Source organism: Dicentrarchus labrax, unplaced genomic scaffold (assembly GCF_905237075.1).
Source record: "Dicentrarchus labrax unplaced genomic scaffold, dlabrax2021, whole genome shotgun sequence".
In the NCBI taxonomy this organism is placed as follows: domain Eukaryota; kingdom Metazoa; phylum Chordata; class Actinopteri; family Moronidae; genus Dicentrarchus; species Dicentrarchus labrax.
In genome coordinates this window covers 28,068,601-28,090,079 of record NW_026136714.1, presented here as the reverse complement: position 1 = coordinate 28,090,079, position 21,479 = coordinate 28,068,601, and the positions used below count along the sequence as shown (strand labels likewise).

Below are 21,479 nucleotides of genomic sequence, written 5' to 3'. Positions count from 1 at the left end.
TCAGAGGTCGGACACAGTTCAGAAACTGCTGACCTCGCCGTGACTCTGCACTGACCTGATTGTGTGCAGCTCTCCTCCAGCCTGGGCTTTCTCATCGCTCCCTCTATAAACCTGTGAGAGGAGAAAGAAGGGAGGAGGGGGGGGGGGGTGGCTAAGAAGTGGAAGGAAGCTGGAGAGGAACTATTAAACCTGCGCACACACTGAATGGCCAGCATTGTTGCGTGCTGCGGGAGGAGGCGTGGATTTATGGGGCTGGGCCTGATTGGGTTGTAAACTTGACGAGGTGGGCTCACGGCCGCGGCCACTCTCTCTCTCTGTTTGCCCTATTCTCCTCGGTGCATGCACTGGGCAAGGGTGACGCTGGGGTCAAGGGGGGCTGCAGCAGGACTCCTCAGGCTTGTAAATGCTCTGACAGGGGTGGGAATTCAGAGACCCCCATTCAGTGACCAAAAAACTCAGGTCAGGGGCCAAATAGCTGAGTTAGCAACAGCTGTTTTCAACACTAGTTGAAGTTCTTACGTCAACTTGGATATTTCAAATAAGATAGCTTCGCTGTTTCCCTCAACCCTTCATCTCAATCCTTCTCCTCAAACTTGGAGAATCCATCTCCATGAACCTGCAGATGGTCATTTATTGGGGATTGATTTGCACTTCATAGGGTTATAAACCTAAGAGAGTGCACTGTCGAGGCACAGATGTAGCTTTTTGGGGTGGTGGTAAAATGCAGGAGTCCATAAAAGCTCTAGCTGCACACTTCATTCACTCACACATCCGCTTGGATCCATTGTTTGTCTTTTCAGTTTCTCATACTAGATGTTAATCATCATTTAGACTTCAAGTAAATAAGTCCTATGCTTCATATTAAATTCTGTTTTGTAACCTGCAATCAAGGAATGTTTTGCCTCCATGGCTCCTCCTTTGTTCACCTCTGGGCTGACCTGGCTCTGTCGCCTGGTTTAAACTCGTCCCCGACCCCCGCTACATTTGCTCCAACCACACAGCTGACCAATAGCTGCAGAGCAGGTCCCCTCTGGGGTTATCAGGGTCTTTTGGTGACTACGTCTGTTCCGTGGTTAATCATTACCAGCTGGGGATTGCACTTTCTCTCCTCAACTTTGCCCCTGAGTGGTTTCACTGACTGCATCTACATGCAATTCTCAGTTTTTTGGGGTAAACTTTAACCATCATCCCCTTGGGAAATGTACACAATACGCATGAAAATTTGGGTTAAATAATAAGTGTTATATCTACCATCTAATTTTTAGGTTCCACAATGAAAATAATAATAATAGGGAAATGCTGCACAAACATAAAAACATAAAATATACAATCCAGAAATAGCCAGCTGGAGATAAAAGACAGTGAATAAAAGTCTGTAAAAATAAATAAATAGAGACCATAAAACCAATAAAAATAGCCTAAAAGTCTATTGTCCAACTGTATAATCATGTGGATGATGGAAAGTTCTGAAAGAATGATCTAGTTTCACTGGTCACTAATTTGTCATGAAACCTACCTCATAAATCAGCACCAGCAGCCGCAGGCCTCCTGCAGCACTGCACATTCCAGGCCATGAGGGGGCAGTAGATCCTTGCTGGACCTTCATGCTCCCACGTGCCACCTGGACCCAATGAACTCAACACCCATATGGAACTACTTGGCTGGAACCCAGCACATGCCTTTCCTTTGTCCTCACATAACTGGGCTAACTTCATATGCCTGTGTCCAAAAGTCATTCTAGATCAGCAGGTTCTCATTTTCCTGCACAGCGGAGCAGTCGAACACTTGACGCCACATCAGATCCTTGCCTTTGTTTCTTTAAGGTGTTTTTTCTCCTTTTAAAAATTATTTCACTGTTAGCCTGAGGGCTGTGTTTGGCAGAAGTGTATGTATAGAGAGGGGGATGAAAAACGAAAGGCCACTAGTAGCCTTTTTTTTTTTCACTTTTCCTTGTCTTCTCCCATGGGTGCCCCAGGCTTTTGCACTCCGAACATGGCGTGAGTGCTGCAGAGTGTTTGGGAGCTGCTCCTGCTGCTGACCTACCATGTTTTCTTATCATTTTAGCCTTTATTAATTCATGATTAGCCTAGATTTGATTCAGTGTTCCCTTTTTTCTCGCTTGATGCAACTCGCGTTGGCGTTGGACTCGGGGTCAGCCCGCGGAGTGTTTCCAGGTCAGGGAGAAGTGGGTCACGCTGTTCCCAGTGTCAGTGCCTATAACTTCACAGTGTGTGATGACAAAGCCCAACTCCACAGGGATAAACAAGCAAGCTTTTGTGTGGCCCTAATATACGTAGCAAACAGGCCTCTGTAGATATACTACTTTACTCAAAGCTGCGGTAAACCTGCGCTGACATTTCATTAAGTCATTCACTTATTTATTTGTAGATTAATCCCTCGTTTAAAGTCAGTAATGTATCCCAATTTCCCAAAGCTTTAAAAAGCTGCAGACTTTAAGGAGCTTAATTTTATATAATTTTGGCTTGTTTCAGGCAAGGGTATGATTTTGAGAGAAACCCTAAATTAGAGATACAAATGTCTTATTAAATTTAATATGTTGGCTTTTTACCACATTTACCTTCAATTGTTTAAAAATTACGATTTTATACATACATACATATATATATAAGCACAGTAGTTCTATTAAACTCATTTTACCCATAAGATTTCTGTCTATATGACCAGGACTCGCGGTAAATCTGTGTATGTGACTGTGCAGAAATAGCATCAGACTGCTTCTCATTGTGCCGTCTGACACTTTACCACTGCAAATACAGAAGAGAAAAAAAACAAGTGTTTTCCAGCCAGAACAGATCCAAAACGCATATGTGTTTGAAATTTCCCAGAATGTTAACATAACCTTATAGGGCAATTACTGCTAGATTATTTCCATATGTCTATATCTCCTCCAATTCCACAGTTAAATGGGGTTACGAGGCTGATTAACTTTCCAAGAATTATGGGCACAATTGTTTCACTTTTTAGAAGTGTATATGTATTTGAGTGGGTTGACTTTAACTGAGGCAGAATTACCTATGTGTAACATTTTAGTGATAGTACATTAGGTGTGACTGTCCTGTAATTACAAAAGTCCCAGGTACAATCCCCGCAGCAGCCTGTCTGTCTTTGAAAGCGCCGTTGACAAGGTTTTGGCCTTGGAATTCCTGGAATATCATGGAATTACAAGGAACAGTAGCTTTATTGAACAGTCAGATTTTCCAGCTTGTTTCACACGTTTGTTGCAGTTACTGACTTTCAGTGGAGTGAAAAAAAAACAGAATACAGTTTTGAGAAACGGCCCCGTTTAGCAATGGAAAGTCAGAGAAAAGTCATGGAACTTAACATCTGGGTCATGGTGGGAAGCCTGCTTTAGGCAACATGCTGAACCCCCTACGCTGTGCTTTGGATAAGAAAATGTCTACCCTGAGACTACAGTCAGCAGAACATAATAAAATGAGTGTGTGTGAAACCAAGTCTCGGTCCTCAGCATATACAAGGCCAGTATTAAATAAGGCACTGTTAATGTTCTAACATCAATGTGACAAGATGTTCAAGGATATCATGCTAATGATAACTTTCAAGTACGGTTGTTGGATTGATATAAAGATATTTAGACCCTTGTTTCACAAGGTAATGCTAGTAGATGCTACTGTAGAAACAACATTTTTTGGTGTGTCATTACAATTCTAGGTGTAGTATAGTTGTTTTTTTTACACTTTATCCCATTTGCTACACAGTACATTAGTTACATTTACGACTTAGTACCATACCTATTCTGTTTTTGTGCCGCATCAAATGTGGTCAAGCTTTTATTAGCTTACTACAGGTGAGTAATGAAAGAAAGCAATTAAAATTGCAGTACATGTTTTAAGGTAATTTAGAAACAACTAGGGCTGTTTATTGGCAAGAATCTGAAGGTTATGATACGTATCATGTTACGATCCGATTGCAAGACTATAACCAAGGTGATATATTGTGATTTTAAAAAAATGTAATTTTAGCAAAACTGTCATAGTATAAAGAACACACAAGCATATGCACACAATTTTAGTTAAAATAGTTTACTTTTTTATACAACCAAAACAGTGGAATCTGCATTTGTATTTATCACAGCCACTGTAACATCCAACTTCATAGCCCTCAGTTTACAACACTGCTATGTAACGGTTAGAGGTTTAAACACAAAAGTACAACATTAAACAGATTATTGTAATACTCAAGTGTATCAATATATTCTTACACCCTGAGTGTCAACATTACATAGTTTGTCCACATAAAGCACTGAGACGTTGCTTTTTCAACTGTCTTGGGCTAGTTACTCAAAAAATGTCATTTATTACTCATTACTCGTTACTCTTTTCCAAAGTAATATTACTTTACTTATTACTCCCTGCCAACAGTAATTACACTACTGGTAAAAGAGAGTAGTTTCTGCTACTCCCCACAATATTGGTAATTGCGTCCTTACTCCACAAGAAGTAAAGAAGAAAAAAAACCCTACTATGACGGATCTGTATCAAGATTCTTTTATCAAGTTTAAAAAAATATTGGCAAAAATGTTAGCATTGGCCTCAAAAGTCATCATGTCTGATATCTGGTCAAGATATGTTATTGCTGTTTGGTAATATAGTCTGCACTTACAGCTGCCTTGCAACTCTGTGATAACTTTATAATAATAAAAGCAAATATGGTGTTCACTGCTATTGATTACTCCACTCAAGTTTCTGCAAGTTTATTTTTTATAGTCCTGTGAAATGATGTAAAATTGACATTTTACACAGCCACCATTTTGACATGAAAAGGTAGGGCAAACACAGGTGTTACCAATGACATTAATTAAGGTTTTGTTCCATTTAGTGTAGCAGAGCCTCTCCAGTGAGCCAACAGCAGAACCCTGACTCTGTTAGACCTTAGGGTTGTAAGAAAATATCAATACACTTGAGTATCGCGATATTTCGCTGTATTTTGTTTGGTGTTTAAACCCCCAACCGCTAGATAGCAGTGTTGTAAATGTTATTTGAGTGCTATGATGTTGGATGTTGCTGTGCTAAATACAAATACACATCCCACTGAAAAATCGCAATATATCGACTGGCTTACAGTATCACAATATATCGCAGTATACGTAATCGTAACCCCTGTGTCGTGATACGTGTCATACCGCCAGATTCTTGCCAATACTCAGCCCTAGCTTGACCTGAATGGAATGGAACCTTAATTAGTATCATTGGTACAACGATAGTTTTTACTCTAATATTTCATATCAAAATGGCTGCTGTGGAAGAGGTCCGTTGCCTGATTTCACACACACATTGCGATACCTAAAACTTTGTGGTATGCTTTGAAAAATAGTCAGTTGTAATGTAAGGTACATATTATTTACCCAAATTACGAAGGAGACATATTTTATCCCGTAACACTAGTGGTATCTAGTCATGCAGATAGTTTGGGTTTTATTTATCCAGATTTATGCCTCCACCCTGCTACAGTGGAGGTGAATGGAATCATTGTGTGGTGCTTGCAAAAATGACATTGAGCAACATCATCTCTCCCAAGTGTCCTTGTCACTCTGGATTTTCTTTAGACCTTTTCATTGGAACTACTTTCTACTGAAGGAATCTGAACTTCAATGCTAAGATCCTTTACAGTAACATTGCTAGTACACTGAACACACTATGCTTGTATTTAACAGCAGAGGCCAGAGACCATGCAAACCTTTGTTGTATCAAGTCATTGGGTACACGTTGTTCCCTGTGGCCCGGTTTCTGTGGTGTTTGAACCGCAGTCTGCATTCATTGATCAGTGAGTTATTCTCATGTAAACCCACCGACAGCAATGAATGTTTATTGCAGCCTTAAGAGTAAACGCCTCCTGTGTCACAGCTGATATGGTGTCTGATGAAGTGTGTCCTGGCCATTCCAGTCAAGTGAAGGTCACAGGTTTGATCTTTCGTCCACCCGCAGACTGTGGTTCTGCATTTTGCTCTGGATAAGAGCAGAACTGAAATACCTCACGGTGTATGACTTCGAGAAGATTGTCTACATGTGTACTGCGGCGTCCCTCAGGGTACAGTCAACGGTCGATGGTTTTGGTTAGAGCTAAAACTCACCGACAGCGTTGAATGTTCACCGTGGGCACCAGGAAGGACAGTGTGTCTCTGTATTTGGTTTATTTGATGCCAGCTATTTTACTTGCCAGAGAAAATCAATATATGAGTAACAAAAAATCAAGCTAGCAAGTTTATTTTCTTTCGTCTTCAGGCCTCTTTGTCGCTGCAGTTTGACGCCTGTCCCTTGCTTGTCCCAAACCACATATATTTAAAATTTCTGGTATTCAAATCTGTATGTATATGAATGTATATTTTGGTTTTGCAAGCCCTCATGATGTCAAACCTGGCAGTGTTTTATATGTTCACCTCACCTGTCAACAGATGGTTTATAACAATAGAAAATGCTGTGATGCTGAACATCAGTGTGAGTATCACAGTCCAGTGTGTGTGTGTGTGTATCTGTGTGTGCTTCTGTGTTTCTCTTGGCCTGTGAAGAGCCACTCCATGCCAAGGCGTGTTGCCACCCGTGTCGTTGTGGAAGTTCAAATGATGATGCCAACGGGAGTGAGGGGAGGCGGTGAGAAAGGTTTTGGTTTCCTTAAATAGCCCTGCAGACGTGGTGAACGCCATCACAGTTGTCATCATCACCTTCTGCAAAACTACTAAAAAAAAACTCATCCGTCTCTGTTGAGCATGCGCCTCTTTTACCGTCTGCCTGCAGCAAGAAGAAGAAAAGAAAAAGGGAAAAAGGATCAGAAATGGAATGAATAAGGACAGAAGACAACGTCAGTCAGGCTCGTGGAAGGCAGTGAATTGGCAGTGTGATCAGAGACCGCCGCTGTGCCCCACAGCTTAAACTAGTGCACTGCAGTGTTGAGCTAGTTAGAGATTACTGTTCCCTTCACCCTGCGCTGAACCTCAGCTACTGCTCTGGGAGTGCGCCTTCCTGTGTTCGCCTCTTTTGAGGTTGGAAAATCATGAAGTCATGTTTTATTAATATTCTCTCTGTCTGTCTCTCCTTTTCTGTCTTTCTCTCCCCGGTTTTACCTGCTTCCCTCAACACAGAAGAAGAAGATTTAGAGCACTGTATTTTGTTTGTACTGCATCCTCTTTCACATCGAATTTTGGCACTTTTTGTAGGTTGGGGTTTTGATTTGAAGAGGTACTGAAAGCTGTTAGGAAGGTAGTGAATATATGATGCAACTCATTGTAGAGAGATTTGTTGCAGTTCTGCAGGATTCGTGTTCTGTTAGATCAGTTAGATGGAAAATGAGAGAAATGGATCTGCAGATTTTCTGTGTTCTCCACAGGCTCTCAGAAAGGAGCCACACTCTCCTGCTTTCTGCATAATGAATGAACACTTTGGGAAGAGAGAGGCACAATTAACTTTCTCCTGCTTTGACACAGTTCACTGAGCATGGAGGAGACGTCATGATTACCACACTATAACACAAAAACATTTCTCAATTTAATGCCGTCCATGAAATATTTCCATTGCCGTCTGCTGCTTACACCCAAACAAAAGCACAAAAGTTAGGTCTAGATCAATTCGCCTTGAAAATCAGTTTCACCTTTGAATCAAAATAACCAACAAAGTTGGCCAAAGGCTTTTTAAATAAATATCTCTAAGAAGCTAGATGCCCCTTTGGTTCTGTTCTTTTCAAAGAATAAATTCTCACACATTTTCCTAATTTCTCTGTGTGTTTCCACTCACAGACAAGGTGGGAAGTAATATTTTTTTCAGTCCCTCTGGCTCCAGCTTCAATGGCTTCCCTCTTTGGCACTTGTGCTGTTTGGCTTCATGCCCGAGACACACAGAGGCTTTTTTCATTCGCAAATATCCCTCCTTGTCCTTCCCCCCTCTTTTTTTTCATCTGATTTGACTTCCGCTCTCCCTGCACTTGGGAGAACTTAAGGGAAATGTATGTTTGTTAACTGACCCCATGCACGCCAACTTATTCATCAGTTTGAGGCACGGCTGTACTTCCTCATTGGGGTTCTTGATAATACCACTGCTGGCGTGGTCCCCAGAAAACTTTGCATAACTGACAAACTTGCAAAACTATAGTGTGTGTAAAAATAGCTGGGTGAGCCTGAGAGCCTGACAGGGCCAGTAAAGAGTGCAACAGTGTGACTGAACCAGTGTGAACCCTGCGTCGTCAGCACATTCCAGGGGTTGGACAATGAGAAGCACACAGTGTACTCTCTGTCGTGTTGCCTTCATAGCTGGCTGGTCTGAAGCCAGGACTCGGTGCTGCCTGAAACAAGGCCAATGCAACACAGATGCAAAATATTCTTCAAATTTAGCTCAAATTCTTAAAGCCAGTGTACCATACATGCAAGGTATGTTAGGACAACATGGGTTTGGAGGCTGTTTCTTGTGTGAGAAGGTGAACTTGAGGTCAGTTGTGAGTTATCAAAATAACCATGGTGCTGTGGTTTTTCTCTTTGGATAGGATTAGGCTGACTAAAACCTGGTCCATTTGGGAATCTATTCTCAGACTAGAACCCCAGGGGCATTTAGTCTGTGCAGGAACTTAAACTCAGTGTTAAAGTATTTTTCTCTATTAGAGTTGAGGTTAGTCAGCTAGGTTTGGTTAAGCTTCCGGTACAGTCTGAAAAATCTTAAGCCAGGAACTGAAAATGTTGAGTCAGGAACTGATCCAGGAGTCCCTGGACTGGAAGATCCAAAACGCCCCCAACCTCCACATCCGCACCTTCCACCGGACTGTTACGGTATAAAACCACCTCCTGGTTTTCTGTCACTGCCCAAACATTTTCATGGGAAAATGTATTTCTTTCACTTTTCATTTGACATTGTGGTCAACCTATAACGAGATAGTGCCTATACTTTGAGACAAAATATGAGTGTAAGATTTGGAGTATCCTTTCCCGCCATTTGACACTACTTAATATACGTCCATTTTCTGTGACAGTACAAATGTTTTGCTCACATAACTGTACCCACAGTTAACCTGACACTTCCAGCATAGCTCGGGTGCCTGTTCATAAATACCCAAGCTGGGAGTCTGCCAACACACGCTCTTACACACTTTCCCCATTCCATCATGCCTCTTGACAATTATTATTATACAATCAACTGGCACTGCGAGACATCTCCTAATGGAAGTGCATGAGGAGATTAAAATCACTAAAATCACTCGCGCCGCGTGTGATCCTCTTCGTGGGCAAACTCAATCAAATTCAACAAATATGCCTTAATTGCTGTGTCAGTCACAAAATAGGCTTTATGTCAGATTGGACATTTTAATATCTGTTCAAATTAGGAAGTTTATAATGAGATTTAGTGGTGCAGCGGGTTCACGCAGTATCATATTTAGCTGTCACACTGCTGTGTTTGTTGTCACACATTTGTTAAGTGGAACGGTCTGTGATATAACAGTGCTGATATAAAATGTGGAAGTCAATAAATAAATTAGGTTCAATAAATACCAATAATGACCCAGCAGTAGAAGTAATATTCAACACACGATGCCTCTGGTATAATGTAATTGGACTGTTTACATATTTAGAATAAACCAATACTGCTGTAGCTGTACATTGGAAGACCTTAAACTGGTTTGATTCCAGTGAAGCATTTCATACTGTCATGTACAATTGTGGTGTATTATGTTATCATCAATATTAGTCATAGCACTGGTGATAATGTTAATTCTAATTTCCCTTGAGTCTCATGAATCCAGTTCTAGAAAGGGAAATTTGCAGCTTGTCAGGTTTTTATCTTTTTTCTAGCATGTTTTTGCCTTTATGTGGGATCATGGTTTGGAAAAAGGAGATGAAGACTAACTGGGGTTGTAATGATTACTGTATAGGTGTTAAAGTTCTTGAATCCCCCTTATCATCTTTAAAGATACAAAATATTATCACAGAATAGCAGCATCCAAAGAGCTTCAATTCTGGCATACCAAATTAAACAAACCTTGCATGTGGAAAAAGCAACAGAATATTCACGCAACTTTTCGGTCAAGCCTGTCTTAGTGTATTTACTAGTATTTCTTTGGATCTTGGGTTGCATAAAACGATTTGCAACCATTGAAAAGCCATACTGGCTGTACCTGGATGCAGGCAGCTGACAGCAGTGTCAAGGCCGGCCCTGCTCCAGCATAGGGACTCCTTCAGGCGGAGCGCCAAGCCTTTCCAGAAACACCCTGCCTCCACGTGCCATGGATCATCCTGCCAAGGCTCCGGGGGTTTCATTTGCAACCTTAACTGTGGTCGAGCCAGCTCCTATCTCCTCTGCCAGCTCCTTTCTCAGCATTAACCCTCTCCTGACAGCGACATACTGTTTTCTCGACCATACTGCCCTCACTGCTTATGACTTACCTTTTACCCCCCATCTCCTCCTTAGTTCCTCCTTGCAGCAGCTAGTATCCTAACCCTTTCCGGCGCTGATTGACACGCCTGTCTGTCTGCCCCTGTTTTTCTCCCGGTCTCTGTCTTTTCTCTCTCTGCTGTGCACCTTTGAACCCAGCACTGATGCACTTGATCACGTCACGTCAGTCTGGCTCTACTTGACTTATCCACTCCCGCAGCATGCCCGAGAGAACTGCACTGTATGTCACACTCCTCTCTCTTCTCCAAAGCTTTGTCGGCTCATTTCAGTCAGGAGCGCTGAGGCTGATGAATATGTATCCCGGGCTCTTTTCGCAGCAGTTTTGAGGATCTCTAACAAAGCGGGATGAGAGAGCCCTTTGTGGTTGTCTTCTGGATTTAACCGTGACATTTCTCTAGAGCCTGCTGCCACTTTTTATCATCAACAGACTTTATCCCCAGGTCAGACTCGCGGCCCCTTTTTGAACGCTGGCATTGTCAAAGCTCACACCCAAAATACTTGCTCCAACTATCATATTTCGTTATTCGGGAACTCGGTCTGTTTGAATCTCAGGGCCTTCCCTGAGTCATTAAAGCGCATCAGAAATATTTTGCCAAACACAAACAAATGCATCCTCAAGGAAACCCAAACAAAAGGTTATACAACGCTCACTTATGGCACATAATCCATGTTTTTAATCTGTTGAGTCGATGCAGTGCAGCAGCGGGATCGTCGTAATAAACAGGGCCATCACCATTATCATCATCATCATGAAACACCCTCCGTCTCCTGCATCCACCCCACGCACAAAGTGGGGAAGCCTCACACTTACAGATTTAGAAAAAGCACAGAGCAGAGAGGCAGTTCTGATTCGACATTTCCGTTATCAGTGGGAGCCAGCAGGGTGGGCCAGCACGGGAATGACCTGGATACTGATCGACCTTTATTCTGCCCAGATGCTGCCTGTGCCACCTTATGCCCAGACAGACCTTGTCGATCTAAATCACGTTGCTGATGAGTTCAGCAAAAATAACAGAGGGGGCGTGGGGGAAGGTTGTTGGAAGCGCCTCATTTTGGTGTGAAAACTGAGGTGCACACTAAAAAAATAATCCTTCGGCAACCACCAGTGCAGCAACATACACACAAAGGACAATGGCAGATACGCTCCAAGTTCACCATTTTTATATTAAATTGCTCCATTTGCCGTTTCTCAGCCGTGATTAACCTATACCACACTGTCCTCCATTTTTAGCTTAAATCAGGGCCCCTAAAAGTAGCATTGTTAGCGACTTGCTATAGGCTAGACTAAACATGGCCGTTATCCACTCTGTGTTTTGTCTACGTTGCCATTTTATTCCCATACAGCCATATTGCCCAGTTTTTTTGTGACAAACATTACAATGCATCGCGCCCGGTCCCAGTAGGGGAGCGTGTCGCTGCGTCGCACCAGCAGGGACACTGTGTCCTTAATGCACTGTACCATGCTTTGTGCTCTGTTGACCTGATCAGCTCCGCCTAAGCCGAAGTTAAGCTCATCTTTTTGTCCTGCTATATTTATGAAAGACAGGCAACCGTACACTCCACCGAGGATGAAACACACAGAGCTCATGTATGATATTTTTAGAGGCGCATGAATGCAGACAAACACTGCAGTATAAGTGGGGATGTTGTGGTGGTGTGAGTTGGCTGATCCTCTGCATAGCAGTTTGACGACTGTGCAGCAGAGTTGTTGAGGCCAGTGCTTTTGGAGAGTTGCTCAGAGACTTAACCCTCCTCCCCAGCACCTTCCTCCTCTCTCGCAGAGGAAAATCTCTGCTGAATTCATGTCTCCTTTCAGATTTCTAAGAGGCGTTAAACCTTTCTGGATTAAAGAAGGTAATCTGACAGGCAGAAGATTGTATTAGCCGGAGTGTTGGCAGAGCTTTTAATTTCTCCTCTCTTTTCATTTCCCCCTCTCAGCCTGCCTCTCCTGCTGACCTGCTAGATGGTATTATTGTGTTTTTCTTTTGAATTACAGCAAAAACATCCACATCTTCCCATACTATTCACTCTCTTCTCTCCCTCTCACATGCTCTCTATCCCACTCTTTCCATATCCCTCCTCATCCGCTCTCTCCTGCCTCTCTCTCCAGCAGTGACAGCATACTTGTGTGAACCCATGATTTATCATTTGCTAATCCGTGATGATTATGGAGCTTTCCACACGGCCCTTATCTGTTGCTGAGCCTGCTTTTCACTCCATAGCTGCCAATTATCTTTTAGGCAGCCTGCAAACAGACCTGTCTCTGTCAGCCAGCTGCAGAACCGCCACTGAGGCCTCTCACGCTTTATATACCGAAGTATGAATGCACAGGCGCACCAATGACAGGCTCCCTGGGTACATGTATTTTTGGTCCAGAGTACTTGTCAGACTGAGAGATCAAATTCAATATTGCGTTTTGTAAACGTTCTGCACTCTCATCAAAAGCTTCCCATTCAGCATCACCTGCAGAGGGCACGGACGTGTGGAGTGGAAGGTTTGGAAGTGCAGCTGAGAGGCAACCTATCCATCACAGGCACTTAAACTGCTTGACAAACTGGAGCCAGTCATGGCATTACTTCACTCACAGAGAGACGACGAGGATAAACAAGCAGCTGACATGAAAACCCTGTCCGAGTCATGGCGCTGACTAATGCTTCTGACAAATTTTTAAGCTGCTGATCTGAATTTTTGTCCTCGACGGCCCTTAATGTGGCAAGCTGATATTAATTTAGTAACATGCTGCTTTTGGCTAAAAATAAAGCACAGAAGAGGCTCTATCACAAGCTTTTACTTATTTGACCTGACATTCTGAAGCTTAGATATTAGTATATTAGCATCAAGGTCAACATTCTGCTAGCGTGCCAAATCTACCACCCACACAGTTAGGGCCGAGAGCCGTGATGGCGATTCCTCACTGTGACTCATCCCACACTTCCTGTAGCCAGGCGGCGGGACGGCCAAGGTTGGTGTATGACAGCATGAGGTTACAGGGAGCGAGGCCTCGCCCGCGGGGAGGGTATGCAGATCGCGGCGCTCAGCTGATGTGGCGTCCAATTGTCAGTGTAATGGGAAGTGACGTGCACATCAGAGCAATGTGGGTCAGAGCGCCAGACGACCAGCCCGCGGCCTGTATCTGCTCCGCCTGTCTAATCTGCTGTAGCCCGACCAGACGAGACTCTCTAATCGACCCTGATATTCACTGAACACACATTACCATCTCCCCTCACGCTCAGGAACGCACACGCACTGCACAAAGAGAGCTCTGAGACATTTAGGAGGTTCAAAAGTAGTGGGTGTGGTGGAAAGAATGCAATTTTCATTCAAGACACTGAATCATTATTTAATTGTGAGGGGGCAGGGAACAACCTTGTAAAAAAGAGAGTAGCGCAGCACCCACTCCTCCTGCTGTTTGAGTCAAACATGGCTAAAGGCCCTGGCAAATATGGTGGGCCAGTTTCTTTTTTACTACTTAACCAAGACAAATGACAATTCATTGAAAGCATAAGAAATCCAGATTTTACACTCCCATGTATCTCCCAATCTATGCTCCTTTTCCTTTGATGTCATAACCAGTATATTTACAATATCTTCCACACCTTCACAGGTTTTGAAATATTAATACAATGTTATAAAGAGTTCGGTCTAGACCTGCTCTATTTGAAAAGTGTCCTGAGATAACTTCTGTTATGAATTGGCGCTATACAAATAAAACTGAATTGAACTGAATTAATGGGGGAGGCCAAATATAAGTGTTTTTCCTGCAGTGTGATATAGATTGAGCTGTGATTTTATTTTATTTTTTTCTCAGCGGGTGAAAATGGGTCGGATGGACGCTGAGCTTAATAGGATTCCCATGACATGGTCAGGGGCTGGCGTCTGAAGGAAGGAAGAGGAAGGGAAGGCAAAGGCTGGGGAGGGGGCAGCAAGCAGCAGCAGTGGTGGTAGAGAGAGAGGAAAAAAAAAAAGACCCCAAACTTTTTGCTAGTGTTTGCTTAGCACCTGCGTATGGACTTAACAACTCCATCGTAGCCAGAGGGAAGTGACACATGGGGTCCTTGAAGTGTTTTGACATTTTCTGCTCAAACAGGTTTTTTACAGCCGAGGGAAGAGGCCCAGAGGAGTTCAGCCTGTGCGAATCTGCCTCTACCTCATCAAAGGCAGTAATTTCCTGTTCATTTCAGGTCCCCATCCCCCAACCCAGAGCTCTTGTCTGCTAATCCCACCCATGCAAACTGCCCCCACTCCTCCAACCCCTACCGCAGGCCCCCCTGCTGGTGTCCTGCCCGCCTGTGCTTCAGCTTGCTACACTCCATGGCTGGGGACTGGGAGGCTATACGCTTTGTGTCAGCAGGCTCGCGGCTGAGCGCTAACAAATCCTCATTGTCCCGGGCAGGAGTGGTGACAGAGGAGGAGGAGGGGGGCATCGCTGTCTGGTTTCTATTCAAATCCAGGTACACACACAGGCCTGGGAGGGAGCAAAGGGGTGCAGAGCTCCAAGACTGGGACCAAAGTCCATCCAGACCTCAGGCCAGGCCAGCCCGAGGTGCGGGGTCACAGGAGCCACTTATACAACCGTTGCCTTCTCTGAACTGACAGACGGTATTAGCCGATCAACAAGTGAAACTGTACTTCACAAAAAGGTTTCCAAAATGCTACGTAGCCATTTTAGGGACAAAAGATCCCCCCCCCAAATTCAACCCCTACAGTCCAAGTGTTATCATTCTGTCAACAAAGGACTTTGGATACCTGTAATCCTTAAACAATCTGCAAAGTTTGTGCTGTCACTACTTTTGTAAGAACAGGCTGTTTTTTTTTCTCATGGGGACACAGCACTCTTGTATCAGAGGCTAGCATGTGTTTCACTGAAAGGCTGTGTTGATTGGGGTTACGGAGTGTATGACTTCACTTGCCAGCCATTGCCGCTGATGAAGGCTGAGATGTGTATCTGGGTAACAAGACTCTACTTGTACAGGCACATCAGAGAATGGGTTGTACTCATGCTTTCAGTCTGAGAGCCTCAGGTGCGCTACACGCTACACAAGCATTTCTTAAATTGTTTTTCCAGAACACAGCCAGGGACTGTTTTTGTTTTGTTAATCTGAATTTGTGACCTAAAGTGATGATGTGTGTTTTTCTGTCCCCTAAGATCAGCCTTTTCTCTTCATCACCAGCACTCGGATATCAATGCAGAATTATTTCTGTGCTATTTGTTGGAGCTGGTGTTAAGCCTTTGTGCTGTCTGTGAATGTGTTTTTCTGACAGCAGCAGCCGCGGCGTACATCTGTGATCCGGGCCGATGTTTTTCTCGGTTGTTGCTACTCCTTAACTCGCTCAGCTTTTTTGCGGTGGATTAAGAGCTTTGAACAAAAGCAGACCAGGATGAAAAAAAAATATAGGGACAGCCAGTGTTTCCTGTCACTAAATACATTCCAAACCCAGCGACCCCCATGCAGCCGGCGGAGCAAACCAGCGAAAAAGGGAATAGAAAAAAACGACCTCTGTGAAAATTACAGTCTCTGGGATGATCTTCCTCTTTTGTCTCTTTCTATATTTAACCACCTCCTACATTTACACTTCCTTTGCAGCATTTTCCTCCCTTCACTGTAGTAGTTTTTGTTAATTCTTACAAGTCACTGACATTTGAATTTGTTTGATTTGGAACCATTGCCGCTTTACAGAAGACACTGGACTAAATTTCGACACAAACCGCCGTTGGGGAGATTTTCACAATGATGCGAGGGAAATTATTTTTAGCTCATTCTGCTGAGGCCTCAACTGCCTGATTTTCGACCTGCCAAAGCATGCTTGGGTTTCTCAAAGTGGGAGAGGTGCAAGGTGACCACTCTGAGAGGCGGCCATGAAGTCAAGCTTGGTCACCCCCTAACCCCAGCCGCAACTCTAACCCTCACCCTAACGCTAAAGGCGGGGTGTCCCCTCCCCTCGTGGAGCGGAGCAGCAGCTGGCTGACCTGTCCCTCCGCTGTAGCCTCTAATGGCTGACCTGCCCTGTCTGGACAGCCCTGCTAGCTTTTGTCTACTGTCTGGCTCAGTTCCTCCCAGTCAAACACCGCTACTGGCTACCGCAGTCCGCATTCCCACAGACCAAGCTTTAAAAAAAAAAAAAAAAAAACACACACACACACACACACACACACAGACACACGCACACACTTTTCACACTTGGCACACTTTGTCCGGTGCACACAATCTCTCTCTCCCTCCCTCTTGCACATACATCCCTTTCAAAACTCTCCCACACACAGGGTCCCTCTGTCTGGTCTCACACACATACACACACACACACACACACACACACACACACACACACACACACACACACACACACACACACACACACACACACTGTACCGAGCACAACAACTCTCATAAACATCATGAACAAATAAAAATAACTTTTGTGCCTGCTATAACTTTAAATATAAACAAATTAAAAAAAAAAAAAAAAAAAATGTAAATTTGTAGAAATGGAGTCATGAAATTTTGAATGGAGCTCATGCACTGGTATAAAGCCAAATCAGAAGAAGTGGATAAACGGTAATGGCAAGTGTTTAATCAGAGAGGTTGGAAATGAAAAGATAGGCAGTTAAAATACTCACCTAAAGCGTGGCCAAAAGTTCAGCAGCATGAATCTGTGGCGACTGCATGGTAGGAAAAAACACGAGAGAGCAAAAAGCTTCCATATTCGTGGGGAAACCTCACGTAGACAGGCTGAAAAGTTGCTGCTGAAATGGGTCGAACGGGTTCCTCCGTCTGTCTGCCTGCCTGTCTCTCTCTGTGTCTCTCCCAGACGTGGACACACACACACACACACACACACACACACACACACACACACACACACACACACTCCTGACACAGTCTTTCAGCCTGATCTGCCCGGCTCTAGTGGGACCTCAGCCAGTAGTCTGCAAATACAAGTGCCTTACAAATATCTCTCTCTTTCTCTTTCTCTATCTCCCCCTCCCTCCCCCCTCCTTCTCCTTTCGTGCTTCTAGATAGGTAAACAAGCATTCCCACATGCATGCAACACTTCCCACACACACACACACACACACACACACACACGAGCCTGGCTTCGACGCAAGTTATTGAACTGCTCCACATTTTCTTGCATGCACTATATATGAGGCAGTTGATGGACAGCAGCACATAGAGTCATGTGTGGAGCAAAGGGCTGCTGCGATTGGCTGGAGGCCTGGGAGCTGAGTGGGGGAGGGCTGCAGGGGGCGCTGTGATTGGTCTGAGCTCAGGCCATTGAAAGTGGAAGGCTTCTCTATTGAATGGCTGCCGCTCTGGGTGGAGTTTGGATGACACTGCTCAGGAAGAAAAAAAAGAACATTCTGAGAGTTGTGTGCTTCAGCTGCTGTGGTCGGACACTATGGAGGTATTTGGAGGATATATAATGATTGCGTTTGACAAGCTAGTGAACCAGTGAATTTATGGCTTATTTTAAAAGTAAAATGTAAAAAGTTAAAAATGGTTATTCAATCACCAAGTCTCTGTTGAATTCATTTGTATGATTTCTAATAATGCTGAAAAGTTTATTCAATACATCCGTTAGTCAGCTGACAGAAACTTAATCTCAATTTGTCTTTTATCAAGCAAAAATCCCAGACCCTTAGTGGTTCCACCTTCTTAAATGTGAGAATGAACTGCTTTTCTTCATAAATCATTTTTTGAAGTTGTTTTTGTTCTTTTATCACTGCTTTACAGACCAAACAATTAATCAATTAATCTGAACAGTAACTGGTAAATTGATAAATGATAAAATAATAGTTTGTCGCATCCTGAATGTATGATGCTTACCCTGGTAACAGTCCAGTGTGTAGAATTTAGTAGTGCAAGTCCCTCGCTTCACCGTCCTCTTCGAGGCACGTAGGAGACCCAAATGCCCCCTATCCAGTGTATGGTTTGTCCCTTCTGGGCTACTGTAGAAACATAGTGGTTCCACGGAGTGCAACCCACAACAACTGATTCTAAGGTAACATATTCAGCTGAAAACATACCTATGAATATTATATTCCATTTCTGACAATAGATCCTCCTGAATGTTACACAGTGGACCTTTAAACTTATCCAGGTGTCCATTTCAATTCAATTGTATTTGTATAGCACCAATGGTAAATGGACCTGTACTTGTATAGCGCCTTTCTAGTCTTCCGACCACTCAAAGCGCTTTTACACTACGTGCCACATTCACCCTTTCACACACATTCACTCAGTGATGGCAAAGTCCATCCAACAGAAACAAACATTCATACACATTCACACACCAATGCACGGCATCAGGAGCAATTTGGGATTCAGTATCTTGCTCAAGGATACTTCGACATGTGGCATTAAGGAACGACCCGCTCTGCCTCTGAGCCACAGGCTTAAAAAGCCTTAAATCTAATAATCTTAAAAAAAAGATTTTGACTAGTCTTAAAAATTTATTAGATTAATGAAGATAATATTACTTGTATAAAGTTGCATTTTTCTGTCTCTGACAAATTTCTATTGATCATGCTGTAACAACAAAACCGGCTTTGAACCAATACTGCTTTTCCTTTATATCCTCTCTACTTTTTTTTGCCAGTATGGATGTGAAATAGGTCTTAAATTGCATTCATAATGTGTTTCACCCGAACTAAGACTCCTGACACAAAGTTCAGGAATTGTAAACAAAGAAAATAAAACAAAGCAAAGCAAAATCTCCACTAAAATAAGATATTGTACTATATGTAAAAGGTGAGTGTTGACTGGATTCTTAATTGCTACTAGTATGGAAAAGTCAAACTAAGGCTTAGCCTGGCAGATCATTCTATACTCTATTTGGTAAGCTAGTTAGTGTTTATTTATGGGCAGTGTGTACTGAGCTTACTTTAGTACAGCTACATGCAGTTGTAATTAGTCTTTTCTGTCATACATGTAAACATGCAAATTCTCCAGAGATTTTCCTGGTCTGACCTATACTGTGTCCAACATGCACTATCATGCGTGATACTGTACAAGGTTTAGGGTTTTCCAAGATGTAAATCTGGCAACCCAACTCACTTGTGTTAGCGTGTTGCTAGTGCCAGTGATCTCTTAAGGGTCAATCTATCAAAATCATGGCGTTTTGCTCCAGTGTTGTTTTGGAAGTATTTGTTTTGGTTAAGTGTCGTCACAGCTCTCGTAAGACAAACCCAATGTGTGTGTATGTGTGCGTTTTCCTTCCCCCTGAGTGATGACGGCACAGCGCGAGGCCTGGAGCGCCGCCAAGTGCTTTCATTCACACCTGATTAGATCACTCTGACCTGGATAACATGCAGCGCTCCACGCTCAGCAACACGCTGCCACACAAGCCTTTTGTTTGGCCTTAACACAATACTGCTCAGGCATGATTGCCTCCCAGTTAGATTGAGATGATATTAAAGCAGATACCTCGGTGTATGTCAGGACGGCAGAGTCACTCCACCTGAAGATCTTGTGTGCTGTTTACTCACATCACTCTTTACACATAGGCCGATATGGATCTGTTCTCTCAGCAGTGTCAGCAAAGTTAAGGACTTCTCCTGTCAGACATAATGCTAGTTATAAGAAGCGGATGTGTCCCTTTCATGGAAGTGGTGTAGTAACTTCTGAAGTCACCTGTGATGATAAAATGATGCAGAATTGTTAAATAATACATAACGTTTCCACAAAGTGTCTATAAACCCTAGAGCTATGTTCTATATGTAGTTGAGTTGTGTACTTCCTTTATCCCAAATGTTTCCAACAATAATCAAACTCAGAGAAATCTGTCATTTTATTCAGGTAACGCTGTGTTTCACCAGTCGCCTGTCGATGGCGTCATATCCCCTTTGTGCCTGCGTCAGCGTTGTGGTTGTCTGCCAGAAGCTGTCATACATTGACTGTTTATCCAGTCTGAAGCCACATTGTTACCATCCACTGTTTGGATCTTGTTTTTTTTTAACCTGATGAAGGTTTCGGACCTCCAACCACAGCCTCAGCAGGCTTTATTTTGAAAGTGTAACCGGATGTTGGATATTTATTTTTGCTAACTTGACCGTGGAATGAGCACCTTTTGAAAACATGAAACTGCCACAGTGAAACAGCATGTGTATTACACACTGTGTCATGATACTGGGTTGCCAGTACAGGTATGTGCAAGTAAAAACTCGACTTGCCTAGCTTAATAAAAAGTAAAAAAGATACATCATAAAATGCAACAAAAACCCGCTTTCAACAACTGTCACTGTCTTATTTCAATGTATCTTGCTAGCTAGCAAGATAGTCAACAGTTCATCCAAGAGTCAGTTTGGTTTTCTTGTGGTATAAATGAGAAGAAATTTAGAACATGTCTTGAGGCTGTAGACAGTTCAGTCGAGAGAACATGTCTTTTCTGTCAGGCATTGCAAGTGCATTCAGGTTTACTATTCTGTTTCATAAATTAAAGAAAATACTCCATGAATGGTTCTAAAGTTGTTCCACTACCAATACCAGTATCGGAAATTCCTCAGATACTGCCTAAATTGGCATTTAGCTACTAAGCTAAGGCAGCAAAAATGTAGCAATAATCCAACCAGGCATTGGTTTTCATATGCACATTTATTTCATTGAATATGTTTTCTTAAATTTCCAATAATGTTGGACTGTTCCTTTAAGGAATAAAAGTTTTAAAGTTATGGTTAGTTGATGAAAGCCACAATTTCACAGTGATTTTTTTAATTTTTTACATGGCCATGGCTCAAATTGCATCTCCTCCCTTAACACTCAACACTATGTTTTTGCATTAGCATGTTGTTCTGTATCGAACACGGCATCTTGGTAAGGGATCAGCTAATTATCCTGGCGGGCCTTTCTCTAAAACACCTCTTTGTTGTGCTAATGCGCACTCTGTGATAGCATCTCCATCCATAACCTTCTCCATGTGTACAGATAACCTGGAGGGGGTGGAGTGGTGTATGTAGGGCGCTGGGAGTTGGGTAGAGGGGGTCGGAGGGGGTGTTGTTGCAGCATGTCTTGCAGCTGTGCCTACGATGACAAGCCTGTCCTCAACCTGCCCTCCGCCAGACTAAACACAACACACAAC

The 21,479-nt window shown here is 43.1% G+C and overlaps 2 protein-coding genes across 3 annotated transcripts in view; one reads left to right on the top strand and one right to left on the bottom strand.

The window, feature by feature from the left end:
* LOC127375919 (uncharacterized) overlaps positions 1-21,479 on the bottom strand; it is a 629,637-nt gene that overhangs the window by 2,793 nt on the left and 605,365 nt on the right. The gene's annotated exons all lie outside the window — the stretch shown is intronic.
* The window catches only part of nr6a1a (nuclear receptor subfamily 6, group A, member 1a), a 94,317-nt gene that overhangs the window by 27,299 nt on the left and 45,539 nt on the right, over positions 1-21,479 (top strand). The window lies entirely within an intron of this gene.